Source organism: Macaca fascicularis, chromosome 14, assembly GCF_037993035.2.
Source record: "Macaca fascicularis isolate 582-1 chromosome 14, T2T-MFA8v1.1".
NCBI lineage: Eukaryota > Metazoa > Chordata > Mammalia > Primates > Cercopithecidae > Macaca > Macaca fascicularis.
The window spans coordinates 109997095-110014850 of record NC_088388.1 but is presented as its reverse complement, the minus strand read 5'-3'; the positions used below and the strand labels follow the sequence as shown (position 1 = coordinate 110014850).

Sequence of the window (17756 nt, the reverse complement as noted above, 5' to 3'; positions counted from 1 at the left end):
GTAGAAAGAGAGATCAAAGAGATCAGAAGTATGAGAAAGCCTCAGCCTCTCATTCACTGGCTTTGCAGATGAAGGGGGTTACCAGCTAGGGAATGTGGGTAACCTCAAAAGCTGGACTCTGGTCAACAGTCAGCACTGACATGAGGACCTCAGTCCTACAGCCATGTGGAACCGAAATCTACCAACCACCTGAATGAGGCTGGAAGTGGATTCTCCCCCAGAGCCTCCAGATCAGAGCCCAGCCTGGCTGACATTGGTTTTAGCCTTTTGAGATTCAGAGAGAGCCTCTGAGCCTACCTGGACTTCTGACCTACGGAGCTGTGAGATCATAAGGGAGTGTTCTTTTAAGCTGCCAAATTTTGGGGAATCTGTTATAACATCAATAGAAAGTAAATACATTGTGGGAAGCCAGTTGTCAAGTTATGAGCATACAAAGGAAACTGGGGAAGTGATAATGTCAAGCATTCATTGTGATAAGGCTTATGTTATTGAATAAAATTTTCTGAAAGGATTACATGAACAAGGTCATTCACTTACCCAACAAGCACTTACTGAGTGCACGCTGGGGACATGGCCCTAAATAAGATAGACAACATTCCCGTTTTCATGGAACTTACATTGTAGTCAGAAAAGAGAGTGGGTAACTATGGTTTATTTTTGTGTTTCGTTCTTCCAACTCTACTTATAATCGGGAGAGATTTCATCACCTTTAGCCTCATACTTTTAGGAAAATTCCAAGATTATTTGACAAGCATTTAATAAACACCTACTAAAGCCTCAGATTGTGCCAGGTCCCTTGCACCGAATGTGTGGTCAACAATAATTCCTGTCCTCACGAATCTTACATGAGGAGAAGATGGCATATGTTGAAGTGCATAGCTACTATGCAATGGGATCTGTGCAGGAGACAGGCATGTTAGCCAAGGGGGATGGGTTTAGGTTTCTGGAGCATTGGTTGAGGTGCACGATAATGAGATGCTTTCTATTTAGCAAGCACTGTCTTTTTTCTCTTTGTCTCTGAAAATAACAAAAAGGGCCATGTTTTCTTCTCGTTTTCTTATTTCTGATTGCAGGGAGCAGATCTCAGAGAAAGGTAAGAGTGCATTATCCTTGAGTATTGCCTGCATTTTTTAATTTCTGTTCATAAAAGTCAGAGATCTATTAGGTATTTGACCTTGAGCTGGCCAGATGTGTTTGTTCAGTAGCAGAAGATTAAGATTTCCTGAAAGGCTTGGTTGCTTTTTTTTTTTTGTTCCTGAGCACTATGATTTTCTGGCATGTGCTATTCCCAACGTAATCTCATTACCATTACTCATTTACTAATTTAGCGAGAGACCATTTAGCTCAGGGGAACCCTATGTGTATTTTAAAAATAGCTACACATTCAGGTTGCTTTGATCTTGTAAAGAGAATGAAAAAGGAAGCTCTTCATTTTATATGTTGAAATAACTGATTTGAAATCAACCTGTTTTCCTTTATATACAAACATGTGCTTAGACATATGTAACCTGTATAGAAATGTGTTTTGTATGTTTGCATACAGACTTCACAGTGGGGTTTTTTCTTTTTTTGTAAAATACTGCTGTTTGGTTTTCTCATTAAGATTCAAAGAGCTTCACATTTGTAACTTTTTTTTTATTGATTCAATCAACAATCAATTGCTATAGACCTAACACTATGACAATTTTGAGGATATAAACATGAGCATGAAAGAGACCTCAAGTAACTCAGCTTGGTTGAGAAGCAAACACCTGGATTAATTTCTGGAGAAGGCGAATGGATAAGAAATGCCTTTCCTTTGACAGAAGCTGAACCAGTGACATGATGATGTACCAGCCTCTATCACAAATATAATTTCAGGTTGGGACATAGCTTTTCTCCTGCAGGAGTGCCTCCCTAGGAACAATAGAATTGAGGTAAATAGAATTCTATTAGAATGAATTAGGCAGGAACTGGGAGTGAAAATTGGATGGGAAATCCTGTTTAAATAAACTATATTAGGTCAAGCACAGTGGCTCATGCCTGTAATACCAGCACTTTGGGAGGCTGAGGCAGGAGGATTGGTTAAGTTCAGGAATTCAAGACCAGCCTGGGCAACATTGTGAGAACCTCATCTGTACTAAAAATAATAAAAATAAAATTAGCCTGGCATGACTACGTGCACCTTTAGTCCCAGCTATTCTGGTGGCGGAGGTGGGATTACTTGAGCCCAGAAGATTGAGGCTTCAGTGAGCTGTGATTGTATCACTGCACTCTACTCTGAATGTCAGAGCTAGACCCTATCTCTGAAAAAAAGAAAAAGAAAAAGAAATAGAAACTGTATTCATTAAGGTAATGCTATCTATTATTTAAAAAATGTGTCATTACTCACATAGGATGAAAGTGTATTCTTCAATCATGTCCAAAGTAACTGTACCTGGCTGATGGAAGCTTTCCTCCATGCAGTGACTCAGGAATCAAAGCTTCTTCCAGCTTGTAGCTTTACCCACTTCAGCACTGTTTTTCAATGTCATTGTGTTCTTCACCAAGCTGGCAGATGCTGAAAAAGATATAAATGCATGTGTGAAGCTCATAAGGCCCATCCAGGTTTAGAAGCGGCAGACAGCACTTCTTGTCCCATTCCACTGGCTAGAACTCAGTCATATGACATCATCTGACTAGGGGGAAAGCAGGGAAAGATAGTCTAACTGTGTGGCTAGGGGAAGAAAGAGCTAAACAGTTAATCTCTGACACAGAAGCCTTGGGCTGAATCATAATATTTTAGGTTGAAAAGTATTAGAGGGTTTTGTACCCATTTATTTTCTTCTTTCCTAGGTAGAGCACACATCAACTCTTTCTTAAATGACGTATGATCCAGGCTATTCTATATTTTTGCTTTTTCAGTCTGGACTGTAGTCTGTCAACATCCAATGTTAAATTGTGATTTCCAGAAAGGATCACATTACTCAGGATATAGTTAACCAGTAAAAGCACAGTGGGACAATTTTTTTTTCTCATCATGTCAACATCGCCCAAGACTATCAAATAGTTCTTACTTTTTATCATTGCATTTACTCACTGAATTTTGTAGATGTCATGGCTGGGAAAAATGCAAACTGCATTTTGGAGAAGACAGCATAAAATTTTTGAGTAAATGTTCCTTTGTCTTGGTCATTATTGCATTCCCAATGCCTAGCACACTGCCTGGCACATTGTAGGTATTCAATAAACATTTAATGGATGAAAAGGATTTTTAAATATCTTATAAGATTTATTAAACATACCAGAGACTTTCATATTTTCCATTCATTTATCTTGCTGGGCTGCATCCCAAGTAATGTCTGCATATCAGTTTTCCAGTTTAATACATTTTGAAAATTTCAATGTTTAATACATTTTTAAAATTTCAGTGTCTGTACTTTTAATTTCTAGAATTTCTATTTGTGATTTTCCCCAGTTTATTTGCTTTTTGGATCCTAACTCTTCCTTTATGTCTCCTAATATTTTAAACATATTATATTTTTGTCTCTTTCAAAATGGTCTAAGTTCTGTAGATTGTGGCATTTGGAAGTTATCCCTTCTATCCTCCTCATTGCATGTGTGAGCTCATCTTCATCTGGTGTTTTTACCATGGGAGTCTCAGGTGTACTAGGGGTGGGAAAATCCCGTGGGGTGTTTTTGAATTTTTCCTCTGCTGAAGTTTTTTACATAGAACCAGTTTTAGATCCATTTTTATGTTGCTATCTCATTTTAGGGTCGGGCTAGTAAAAATGTGGACCACACACTCGCAAATGGCATGAGTTTGGGGTTCTCGTTTCTGGTGGATGACTAGGAATACAGTCTAAAGTCTTAATTTCCTTCTCAATGGACTTGAAACCATATTATTTTCAGGCATATGTCTGGTTCTTGTGCCTCGCCTGTCCGTTCTTTCTTTATTTTTGGCATCCTTTCTTGCTTTTTTATGCTTAATCATATATTAAAAACATCTTAAAAAATATATTCCCCCCAGCATTTCAGTGGGTTTGGAGCAGGCACTGGGGTTTCCCACTGTGGTGAACACTGTGATGCATGGCTCAGAAACTCCTTCACTGAAGGATTTGTTGACCCAGCTGCTGGCAGTGCTCTCTGTAGATAGTGCTCAGCTGTCGGCCCCTTCAGGGATTACCTCAGCTGCAGGGAGCCCCCTTGTCCAAGGTCATGCTCCTTTCTTTTCCTGAGCAGCCTGCATCTAGTGACTGATTAATGCAAGAGCATAAAGGCTGGGCCATGTTGGCCCAACTCAGGACAATTCTGAAGAATTATTCGAGTTCTCAAGCTCGCCATGAGCTTGATCACGGCAGTCTCTGAACCTGCGTCGCAGCTTGATTTCCCTCTTTGCCTGTTCTTGCTTCCTTCCCACCCTTTTGGGGAGGTTGATTGCCAGGGCTCCCTTGGGAAACATCTTCTCTACTAACCTCCACATCACAGTCTGCTTCCTGGGGAACCAACCTAGGATACCCATATCAGGCCACTCTATATTAACTAGAATTCTCATATTTTAAGACATTTAGAAAACTTTTTTTTAATAGTGTTGATGTGAACAGCTGCCAAGTCAGTCAAGTCACCTCATCCTATACTTGTGTGATAGATTTACGTAAGACCTCACTTACTATATTAAGTTTTTTTTTTAAAATTCTGCCTTATGTTTCACGCTATTAGGATCACTTAAAATTTTGATATTTTTGGCCTTTTGATTTCTTCTCTTTTCCAGCTTTGTGACATTTTGAAGTTTGACATGCAGGCCTTCATCCTGATAACTGATAAAAATATTTATAGAAAGAATTAAGAACCTCTCCTGATTAATTCCTCCTCAGAACACAGAGCCACTTTTATACTCTAATCTCACATAGCTCCAATTCTATGCTACCATCTACATTTCAATATTTTACCTAGAAGGACATCATGAGAGACTTTACCAAATAAATGAATTTGTGAAATCCTGGTTCAATCTGTTTGCTGAATTCTTCTCATTTAATAACTTTATGAAAAAAAAAAAAAAGGAAATTAGGTTGGTTCGTTTGGTATGTGTTATTCTCAGAGAACCATATTTTGTCTCCTGGTAATTACCTCATTCTTTCCTCAATGTTTACAAGTGATTAAAATGTTAGCTGGTATTATCTTGAGTAGAGAATTCTTCAAAAAATCTCTCATTTCTCCTATCCTGAAAATTGAACATATATATAATTCTAGTGATTAATACTCCTGTTAGTTAATTGATTAGTTTTTTATGGGGCTTTCAAAATCTGTAGGAGGTGACAATGTTTTATATCTCTATTATAGACAAAACATAAGCATATAGACAAATATATAATATAAAGTTTAAATTATACATAGACACTCAAAAGAGTTGGTATTTGAGGTGTTAAAATAGCTTTATGGGATGGCTTTTAACGAAATAGTTAGATACCCATTCTTGATTTTTTTAATAAAACTAAGAATAACATTTTATTTCCTTAACACACAAAGGACATCTTTCTAAAGACAATAGCCAAAATCATTCTCAATGTTGAAACACTAAAAAAATTCCAGTTTAAATCAAGTATAGGACCTACCTGATCTATATCACCACTGATAACTTTTTTATGATTTTTAACAATACAGTAAAATACAATGCAGAAATGAAAGCTATAAAATGAGACACATGTACCATTATTTGCAGATGGTTTAACTACAGACCTAGGGAATATAAGATAATTAAATAAAACATTTTAAAAATTAATAAAAAGTAATAAAGTGGTTAGTTAAAGTATAAGTATACAGATTGCTACATGTAATTTAAAACTCAATAGCCAGTTTCAAGACCTGAAAGAAAAATATTCTATTCCTAGTAGCAATGACAAAAACTTTGATAAAAACAAACCACAAAATTTAGAGGACTAAACCCAATAATAAATGTATAGGATGTAGTGAAGATTATTGTTAAACTTTACTGGGAAATCCAAAAATAATTGAATAAAAAGAGAGGTACCATATTCCAGAATGTATGTTCTAGAGAGAAAATTCTGTCCAAATTAAGTCCAGGCCTACTCCAATAAAAACCTAATTAGAATTTTTTTTTAAGAAATTTAAAGTTCATCTATAAAAAGAAACAGATTAGAATACCTAAGAAAAATATTTTTTAAAACAGAAATGTTTGATATTCTTCTACAAGATATTCGACTGAGTTCAACTTGGTAGAGTATGAGGATAAGATAACATTGTTCTTTCGCACTACTAACCCTTGACCATATTTCTTTCTCGTCCCTTGATGAAAATATGGAAAGGTTTTAAGATTTCCATTTAGATTTTTAAAAATGCATTTTGGTCACTTTAATGATACGAAAACACTCTAATGTTAGTGGTTGTAATATCCAGTGTACTTTAAAATTAAAACTCTAAGTTTCATTTAAAGTTGTATTTTCCTTCCTCCCTCAATGAGGACCAGAAAGCTACAGTAACAGTGATAGGTGCAGGAGGCAGATAAGGGGTGTCCCCAGAGAATCTCCCACCATTTCCTGATTGATTCTTTCTGAATAAGGTCCACATGCACACTAGGGGAACGGGCTGAAGTCATGGGAACCTCTTGCCTTGTGCGGGGGGGCAGGAGCCTGGCCTCTTCAGCTCCTGTATGGTGGTCTGGTAATCAATGCGTGAGATAGGGGCTCATTGACAGGACTCCCTTTCGCTTCGTTGAGTGTTTTCTTTTTTTTTCTTTTTTCCTTTCTACCCAATAAATTCTGCTTTCCTCACCCTTCAGTGTGTCCGCTGTGCCTACACAAGAACCTGTTTTAGTTGAACTAAGGAACAAAAATTCTGCATCAATAAGGGCAAAGAATGCCCTAGGCTTCTTGGATGTTAGGGAACAGCTTCTATTCAATTTACTGCATGCTCTGGCTCCTTAAAGAGAGGGTTGAAGGAGAGATGGGGGACAGGCAAGGTCTTGCCCACCAGCACAGTGATGATTACCAGAGGGTGCCCTCTGGGTGTGCTGATGAGTCTTTGTATCCAATGCTGATTCTTTCTCTCAGAAGGGACTCTCCTGGGTTTTGGAAGGACCACCATTTGGAGCTCTGAGAGGAGGGGGTTCTTTTTTTTTTTTTTAATTTCAGAGTTTTATTGTGCTGCACCCAGTAGGATGGTTATACAATTTTCTCTCTCATTCAGTTTTGAAAATCTAAAGTACTTGCAAATTCTTAAAACACCTTCACCACCAGATTAGAACAGTAAGGATAGTAACCCATTTCTTAATAAGTAATGTCTTACAAATAAAAACACATTTAAAATAGATTCAAATGCATTATTCACAAGTAATTCAGCATATATTCTTAAGCATAAGTAAACATGATATAAAAATATAGATGGTGCGTTCTTAACATGTGCCACGGTATCTCTCTGCCAGCTACTTCTGATTCCTCCCTTAGCCCCTGGGCATCTGGAGGGCAGCTCTTCCAGGGGCTGCGCATTGCCATCTTAGCAGTCGTCTTATGCAGGAGTCAGACCACCTCCACGTGGCTCCCATTCCATCAGTGAGATACTCTGTCCTTCCCATGCAGGGGGGGTGTGGTTAAGCTGAGGGTGGCCCTCACTCTTCCGCTCTTCCATCTCCTCTGGCATCTCCTAGGCTCAGCTCTTCATAACCTGTGCTCCCCAAACTCCAGAGGATGCATACCATGCTCTTGGAGTGGCGTTCCTGGAGCCCTCACTCTCCAGCCCTCACTCTCCCTTGACTGATGATGACGGGAAACGCTTTTGTCCCTCCAGAGAGGTGGTGGAATGGGAGACACAAAGCACCTTAACAGCTCTCTGAAAACAAATCCTTCCTCTTGGCCTTTCAAACGTCAGTACTTTTATGCTCAAGAGTTAGTGAGCCTAAGAGTCCTAAACTGATGTTGAGAGGGCTGTGAAAACCTGAAAGGTGGCTCTGTGACTCCTGCCTCCTGATGTTCATGCCTTTGTGTAGTCCTCTCCCTGGCAGAAAAAACCAAACAGCAAAGGCCAGTAATTCACAGCTCACAAGAGAATAAATGGAAGTGGCCACGAAAGTGTGAAAAAAATATTTAATATCAAATCAAAATAACATATATATATAACAATAAATTAATTTTTATGGAATAAAATGTCAATGAAATTGACAGAGTTAAAAGCATGACAATAAACTATGCTAATAAAGCTGCAGTGAGACAAGAATTCGCATACTCTTTGTTGGGAATATAAATTATTACCAATATTTTTGAAAGCACTTTGACAGTAACTATTGAGAAATTTAGCAGAATTCATACCTTTTAGTCAAATAATTCTACCTCTAGGAATCTATCCCAAAGAAATCTGAAAAATATGTAAATTTAAAAAAGATTATTTATGAAAACAAAATTAGGTTAAAAAGACTTTATAACACCACTGTTTAAACTAGATAAAAACTAGGGGAAAAATGAAGTACCTAATAATAGTAGAATAGATAAAAATAGATAAAAGATTGATAATACATATGTGTGATAAAATATTAATTGAGCATGAAAAATCTTTAATAATGTGAGAATACTCATATTGCAATATTCATTGATAATTTTACATAAAATAGAATGTGCTCACCCATTCATTAAAATTATTTATTGAGTAAATATGCCTACTATTTTGTACACATGTGTTAAATTCATGCAATGTCCCTATTTTGTTGTGTATGGTTATAGAAGGAAATATCACAAAAATTACCCTTGAGTGTTCTGAACCTTGAGATTTTTATAATTTTTATTTATTGCCCTGTACTTCTCTGTATTTTTCATTTCTCCCCCATGTACATGTAAAGCAATAAATGAACCACTATGAAATCTCATTTCTTCCAGTACTTTCACTGGCGTTCTGCCCAAAGATTAGGCTGCCTCAAGGCCCTCAGTGAGGTAGGATATTTGGTTATCACAATCATCTCCCAGTTAATAATTATTACTAGTTCATGGGGTGTGGGAGTGGCAGGTAGTTAAAAACGAACAACAAGAGCAGCTTACATTTTGGGATATAGTGAAAATTGCAAGGTTTGCCTAGGGAGAGCTTTTTAAAGAGGACAGTGTGGCTTGCTGCTGAGATTTTGCAAAGCTAAGCTGCGTGTGTGTTGAGCTCCCGAGAGCCTGGCTGCTTAGCAACTGCCACATAAAGTCATCTTTCTCTCCTTTAAAAAAAATTCCAGGCTATGCATGACTTAAATGAAGATGTTCTAGTTCACTGGAGCTTGGAGAGCAATTACTTGTAGCTGTCTTTGGCATTTTTGCCAGGCACATCAGAAAATAAAATGAAGATGCTGTGCACGCCCCGTGTCTTCATCTCCAGATCTCCAGCATGTGGCAAGGAGTGCGATGAAAGGAGCAGCTGTTCTCCCCAGGCCTTATGTCCTCTCCTCTTCATAGAGAGAAAGTGCAGAAGAGCAGTTCTGGACTTGGTGGGCCTGGAGAAACCCTTCATTTTGACAGCCAGGAGTGGGGAAAAGGGGACAGAGTGGAAAGTAAAATAACACATTTGGGTTTACTAAGAGATCCTCCCACTTCCAGGTCATTTTTCTGCTTGCCTCAAGGGCACCACCCTATAGAAACTTTTTTATTTATAATTTTTTTTTTGAGATGGAGTTTTGCTCTTGTTGCCCAGACTGGAGTGCAATGAGTGGAAAGGCACAGTCTTGGCTCACTGCAACCTCCACCTCCAGATTCAAGCGATTCTCCTGCCTCAGCCTCCAGAGTAGCTGGGATTACAGGCGCATGCCATCACACCTGGTTAATTTTTTGTATTTTTAGTAGAGACGGAGTTTTGCCATGTTGGCCAGGTCTCAAACCCCTAACCTCAGGTGATCCAGCTGCCTTAGCCTCCCAAAGTGCTGAAATTACAGGCATGAGCCACCACGCCCAGCCTAGAGAAACTTTCTAAAAGCCAAATTGAAAGAAGGCCTTCCTTTTCTGTAGTCACTCTATCCCTATTGTATTTGCCTTACAGAAATTAAGAAGACCTTAAAGCCCTCTCCATTCTTCAGATTCTGCATACCTGCTCTGTGCATGCCCATCCATGCCATGTTTTGAAGCATCCGAAATAATCTTGATTAACTTTTCTTTGATGAACAATGCACTTCCTTCACTGTCACTTAGATCTTCAAGACCCCTAGTAGTTACCTCTGGTAGCTCTACTCGTACTCCTGTCTTCTTCAGCAAGGCACACAGGTCATGATGCCATCTTTTCTAGCACATACCAAAGTAGTCATCTGCAATAGGGTACTCAGAAACAGCAACGGTGAGGTCAGAGGGATCGGGGGAGGAAATAGTCCATGTGACACAATGACCCTCTTCTTTCCCTGTGAACAGTGTGAAAAATAAGACATTAATGATTTTGTATGCCTGCCCTGCTTTTATATGCAGAATGATGGTTAATTTTAATAAGTGACTTTTATCTGTAAGAGCACTAATCTATCAGGGTATATAAAAAGGAATATGACATCCTGTTCTTCAAAATGCTTACCGGTTAATGGGAGAGACAGACATAGTAGTAAACAAATTATACAAAGCACAAAGAAAGAAGAGGTGAAGGCACAGTGTTTCATATAAGCAGTAGCCTGGGGAGAATAGCCTCAGAGTCTCAGGCAGGAGCACTGATGTCATGGTGCAGAGGGGTGCTGGGGAATGGCTAAGTAAAAAATTCCCCCTGGATCTGGAGACAGAAGGAAACGGTCACCTAGAGGGCAGAGAATCTGAAAACAAGAAGGGACCAGATATGGATGGCACTAACATGATGATAGGAATTCTAATAGGTGAAGCCTGAGAAATCTACAGGAGGGCAAGAAATCCTGCAGAGTGGAGGGAATTTTAGGGATCAAAGAAGAAGATGCCTTCCTTAACCAGAATGACCAAAAGGACCAGCCTGCGGAGTAGGAAGGAGAGGAAAGGACCACACTGGGAGGCTGATTAAGAAGTGGACTCTAGAAATAGCAGAGACCAAGGCCTAAGTGAGAACATTAACGTGTATTATGCTATTTCTGTGTACCAGCCCCTGTGTTATTGTCAAGGACAGTGAGAAGTCTGCAATTTTACCCTGCTCACAAGCCTAATAAGTTAGCCTGTCAGTTTTGCAGATGTTGGTAGAAGGCATGAAACTTCTAAGTTAGAGATGAAGGACTTCACTGTCATGGCACAGCAAGTGGCATGAACATGAGGATATGTGCATCAGTTCCTCTTGCTCACGTCTCATGGGGATAATGCCGATAGGACCTGATGCATGTCTGCACGTGTAGTTGGCTTCATTTCAGGAGACGAACCTGGAGATAAGGAACCCCATATCTTTTATAATGAGCAGTAATCATATTTCCATTTTGTTTTGGAAAGAGACACTTGTCCAAGACTGTTTGCTGTACACATTCCCTTTGAAGGATAGCTCAGAACAAAGGATATTGATAGTTAATACCTCTACTTGCAAGATGTGCAGATATGCAAGAGACCCATGGAGAATTGCCTCCCAACAGCTATGTGCTTAATACTTATAAGTGGATCTGAAGACTATCATTTAAAATGTTCTGAAAGAGCCATGGTCTGCAATGAACAATGCACTATTGCTCTATTTTGAGCATCCTTTCAAAATAGAAGTTGAGAATTTTTTAAAAAGGGTTTAACTTTTGAAAATTTCTGGAATGTTTTCAATTTCCCCATGTTTCTTAATTTTGCTGCATCTTATCTGTTTTTCTAGGGAATGAGTAGGAACACTTAGATAAAGACATTTCAGCAAGCCAGGAGAGAAACAAAAAGACAGCTGAGGTCTTCCACCAGCATCTATGCAACAGACTGGGGTAATCAGTCCTCCAGCACGGCATTGGTTTTGCTGTCTCTCCAGTCTCTTTATTATGAACTCACCACCCTTGAATCTGCATGACTGGGCAGCCTCTCCGTCACTGTTCAGGGCCTGCCTCCCTCCAGCACTGGGAAAGAGGACAAGTACTTGTACCCAGAGATTCAGCCTCAGGCTACAGCCACATGTGGATACTGTCTAGGCAGGCAATGTCCTTGATCTTATACAACAATGTGTTTAAGAAAGAATTAATCTAGGCAGAACTTACAGTACTAATTTTGTGCTACTTTAGCATTAATTAAAATCTCTCTTACACTCAAGATTTCTAGGAAGATTCATTTGATCTGTAAGATTCAATCCGTAACCCATTCAGAAGAGCTGAGCTTGCTGTGGATTTCCAAAGCACTGGACTCCAATATTCAGTTCCTGTTTGTGGCAGTCGATGATCAATTCTTACAAACAAATTGTTCTGCTTTGCTAAGATTCCAGCTCCTTCCTTTTCTCAAATCTCTTTTTTAAATGTGCTGCTTTGGACATTTTGTTATCTACCAGGCTTGAGGCCAGGAACTGATTTCATTTAAGAAAGTGCCTGGCTATGAAGTTGTAGACTCCTGGATTGTTAGTAGTTGGCTCTTGGAAAAGAAAAGTTAATTAGAGAAAACTGAAAACTACTGATGTCACCTATGATTTGCCACTTTTCTATTTCAAGATTAATTGATTCTTTATCTAAATTCTGAAACCTAACACTTCCAGAGAAATTTTAATCAGTGACGAAAACTATACAATAATAACTAAGTTTATAAACATTATGTACTATATGTAGTACCTAATGCTGAGGGAAAAGTAAAAAACACTCCAGAAAGTTTTCTTAGACTTTCCTTAAATAACACCTGGAAATTCATCTGGAACTTCTTATCTGGTACAGGATTAAGTAAGAATGTAATATTGAAACTCACCACACATTAAAATTTATGATGCCCTTAAGAGACACTCAGCATTGATTCATTGTTTTTCTACAGAATATTGGTAAAAATTTCTTGAATATCTTCCAGGCTTAATCCATAATGACTTTAGATGAGCAGACATCCTTGGTAATGGTTTGGCAATTTTCTTAGACAGTACACCTCTTAGGGTTAGACAAGCTGGTGATCCATATTGAAGAACTTGGTGTTTGAATTAATGTTATCATTGAGGTTTATCGGGCAGGATTACATTCATCCACCAAAATGGGCATAGACCATGGGTCGCAGTGCAGCTTAGGCAAAGAAGTTTAAATGGCTTGGCCCAAGGCTATAAATGCTATTAAATAATTAGACTGTTAGCATACACACACACACACACACACACACACACACACACACATGTTCATATGCATAGGACAGTGTATTTTGTAAATGTGTGTTTTGCCCCATTACTGAGGTGGGTATGACATTATAAGTAACGGCTTAAACTTAAGAGAGAGAATGTGTGTGTGAGAGAGATCTGAGTTCAAAACATAGCTATTTACTTGCTAACGAATAATTTAACTTACTTGTTCTTAAGATTAATAAGGAAAAAGTAAGAGAATATATCTTCTAGATCTCATGAGAAATAAAAGAAAATAATACATTGAAGATGGTTAGCATAGTGTCTGGCACTCAGTGTCTGGTACTGACATTCATTAAATGCTAGCTCTTATAATTATTGACACTGGAATTATACTCAGCAGTCTTAAAATGGATTGGTGGTGTTAACCATCAAGCACACTCAGCAGCAAAGTCTGAGGGTGGGAAACCCAGAATGAAGACTGGTCTTGTCTATAAATCCACCAGGAAATGCTAAGTGCTACATTTCAGAATGGTTGACTTAGTAGCTTAGAAAAATATTTTATGACAGATGTAAAATTAGATAAGGAGATTAAAAACAATAACTTTTTTTTTAAAAAAAACTCATTGATCAATTTATTCACATTTGTATTCAATAGTGTTTGAGGATCTAGTGCCCACCACGAAAAGTATGTGTGCTGAAGACATTAAGGAAATACGAGCTCTCATCTTTGTTCTCCCTTCAAGCCATCATTAAAGGAGAAGGTTATAATTAATATTTGTTTATTTAAAAGTAATAAAAATATAAATATTGAATTACTTTCACTTTTTTTCCTAACTATGGTAAACACAGATTTTAGTAAATAGAAATAGTGTTTAAAATTTCAAATGTATGGCCGGGCACGGTGGCTCACGCCTATAATCCCAGCACTTTGGGAGGCTGAGGCGGGCAGATCACGAGGTCAGGAGATCGAGACCATCCTGGCTAACATGGTGAAACCCCATCTCTACTAAAAGAATACAAAAAATTAGCCGGGCATGGTGGCACACGCCTGTAGTCCCAGATACTTGGGAGGCTGAGGCAGGAGAATGGCTTGAACCCGGGAGGTGGAGGTTGCAGTGAGCTGAGATCTCGCCACTGCACTCCAGCCTGGTGACAGAGCTAGACTCTGTCTCAAAAAAAAAAAAAAAAAAAAAAAAAAAAAAAACAACAAACATTCAAATGTATCTAGTTGATGAACTGCCCATGCAAAATGGTTATTACTGTCTATTTTAGTAGACGGTAATCTTAGGGAATACAATACATTACCTATAAACTAATACACTAATTTATTCTTAAGACTAATAAACTAAAATAACTTATTCATAAGATCATAATTTATAAGTCTGATTAATCAAACCAAAGTATCATACATTACCTATGAACTAATAGGTAGACTGATTAATCAAACCAAAATATAATACAGTACCTATAATATAGGTAATAGTGTTAATCACACCAAAATATAATACATTACCTATAAACTAATAAATGAATTTATTCTTAAGACTGAAAATAAATAATTTATTCATAAGATCCTAATTTATAAGTCATCTTCACTCAGAAATACAACCCTAAGATTTACACTTCTACCAAGCTTCAGTTTGAATAGATGGTGCACAATCATTTAAACAAAAGCAGTTTAGTTTTCAAAATGACTTAGAAAATAGAAACTTTTCCTCTTTCTAGATCTCTATAAGAAGGTTCACTTGAAGGTAAAATCAGCACCACTGTTTTTCACTCTTTCTTTCCAAAGCAGTGGTGGGGGTAAAATTCACCGGACAAGGATGACAAGGATACCTCCTTGAGGGGTAGATGCATTCCATTACAGTGCAACTGGAATAGAATGGTCCAAATATCCCCTGGGTGGGAAGTAATTTGAAGGGGCTTTATATGGGTTTATTGGAGCAGGGGGAGGAACAGAAGATTTCCCTCTTGGACTTGGCCCATAAATCCATTTCCAATATGGGGCACCTGCCTGGATACTGAGACAAAAGAAGGAAGCCTGGGCTGGCTGTTCCACTTTCAGGTAGCAGAAAGGGACCTGAGGACATAAGCTTCCAAGAGCATGTCAATATCCTTTCTAATGATGTTCACTTTTGAGAATGTTGGTGCTTATTATCCATCAAAGGAAGGTATATTAAAACTTGTGAGTTAGGCTGGTCTAGAGAAATAACTGGCATTGTGAGCAATAAGGTAAACTCTATCTTAGTCATCTAGAGGAAAAATTGGCTCAGGATTATGAAGCGATTATCATCCTGGGATCTGGATCCTATGGAGGGGACACCTGGTCCACATTGGGTGCTTTGGACTCTGGATTCCTAGGGCATTTAAGTTGAACATGGCTTCTGCCAGTGGTGATCTAATAATCCGAAGGATTCTCTGGTCTTCACAAGCTGCCCAAATGATGTAACTGGATTACCAAAACTTCAAATACCCTTCCTGAAAGCTCAGATGTAACATCTGCTTCAGTTAGTTTCAGTCCAGTGTGTGCACCTTCTTCTCCCAAGTTGTTGGAATTTGAAGTACTAATCACATATTTTGAGCTTTGTTATCAGTAGCAATAATCTGGTTTTTCAAAGAACACATGATGTGTCTTCATTCCTTCCCCTAGCATTGTCTTATTTTCAATAGGTATCCAGGAACTCAGGGGCATGGATCATGCTTTCATCTGCAGGGACATTTCTCCTTTATTTTTAAATTGTCTTTTCCTTCTACCTGTGAGGTTTTATTTTCATTTCTATGTTAGGGTTCAGTCATTATTTTAAATTTAAGCTTTCGAATCTTTCCATCTTTGCATAATTTGTTTCCCAAGATGCATTCTTCCTCTAGAGAGTTTTGATATAATCCTTAAGTTATTTTTTCGTCTTGTTCATCAAATGTAATATATATTTGGTAACTTTCTTCTTCAAGGGTTTATAAGGAAAGATTTATCTTGGGAATACAAATCAGTTTCTTCAGAGCCCTTTTTTGAATGATCATTTTAATGATCTCCAATTGGACTCTCTCTTTCTGTTCAGCTCCCAATGACCATTATCTATGCTAGATCTGCTTTCTTTAGTAGGTATCCAGTTAGGGACTTGATCAGACGTTTTTTCTTAAGAATATTTTGCACACTTTCTTTAGAATGTTTAACTATTCTTGTTTGTGCATTTCATTCATTCTTTTTTTCCTACTTCAGTTTCTTGTAAAAATAGTTTATGTTTTCCTAAACGTGAGAAATATCATCCATATCTTTCTTCTAGGCTATGTTGTTCTTCACTCTTGCGGTGTAACTTTAAAGCTGATTTTGGCCTCGGTCGTGTGAGATTGGATGGCTCCTGATCCATCCAATAGCTCCTGAACTATCACCTTATACTGTTTTGGACATATAGAGTTTTCTGCCCTCAGTTCTTTTTCTTGCAAGTGTATTTTAAGCACAAAGACTAGGACCTATTCAGTTTTCTATTTGCTTCCAGGCTCAGCATTCTGGTAGCTTGGTCTCAGGGATGACCTCCATCAAAGATGAAGCTTCATGGCCATCAGCAAACCATGTGGCCCCAGTGGCTGTCACAGTGTGGCCTCAGGTTGCCAGCACTGTGCTGGCCATGACATACTACAGGTGACTTTTGGAGTGTTCTATCCACACCATAAGCCAGCACCAAGTAATCTGGCACAGCAGGCAAGGAGAGGCAGGAATGACAAAATAAGGCTTCCCCACCCTGTTTCCATTGTGGCACATCTAGAACTAGATTATATTTGAATGGTCACCAGAGGAAATAGCAAGGATGTAAAGTTGCTTCAGATGAGTGTCTCTTCCTGGTATTCACAAGAGATAGAGTCCACATTTTCTTATACCTGTGATCGTTTTAGCATTTCTGGCCACAAGCAGGCTCCTCTAAAAGACTCACCTGCTACATCCTGGGCCAAGGCTCCTTCTTCCCTGTATTGAATCACTTGTTCTACAGCCCTAGAGATGTAATTCTGCCTACAAAAGTACCAGAAATCTTCATACCAATGGCAGCACCCACCCCAGTTTATTTTTGGTTATTGTACTACTGTGTGTGTGTGTGTGTGTGTGTGTGTGTGTGTGTGTGTGTGTGAGAGAGAGAGAGAGAGAGAGAGAGAGAGAGAGAGAGAGAAGAGGTGGGATTTGGATCTCAGTATTTCTGATTTCAAAACCTGTTCTGAAGACAGAGTTATGGAACATTACATGAGGCAGCAAGATCAATAGCCAACGTAAGTTGAGCCAATAGCAGTTCCAGTAAAGAGGGGCATTAGCATGGATACGAACAATCAGAAGAGATCCATGGAGGAGCTTGGATTTGATCTAGGCCCAAAGCAACGACTACAATTTGGATTAAGTAGAAAAGCTCTAGGTCAGCTCTCAGTGTCTATGTCTGAGTTCTGTGTCTTCCACTTGACTAGTTATGTGGCTTTGGATAAATTTCTTCACTTCACTCAATTTTCTTACCTTGCAAATGAAGATGCTTGGTCCAGGATTTAATGTCACCTCAGTCCCTAGCATATACATCTGATGGTCGTAAAAGTGTTTGGTAAGCAGATAAATGCTGTACCATTGTAATTTCAACCCAAAAGAACCATTTTGTATTCTGTCCCAGTTAAGAGTT

At 38.5% G+C, this 17756-nt stretch overlaps 1 long non-coding RNA gene across 1 annotated transcript in view; it reads left to right on the top strand.

Moving 5' to 3' along the window:
• The first annotated feature begins 950 nt into the window (after positions 1–950).
• Positions 951–17756, top strand: part of LOC123568693 (uncharacterized) — a 260027-nt gene continuing 243221 nt past the window's right edge. Inside the window, exon 1 of the long non-coding RNA XR_012423688.1 lies at positions 951–1093. This is a non-coding gene — a long non-coding RNA (uncharacterized lncRNA). The remainder of the gene's footprint in view (positions 1094–17756) is intronic.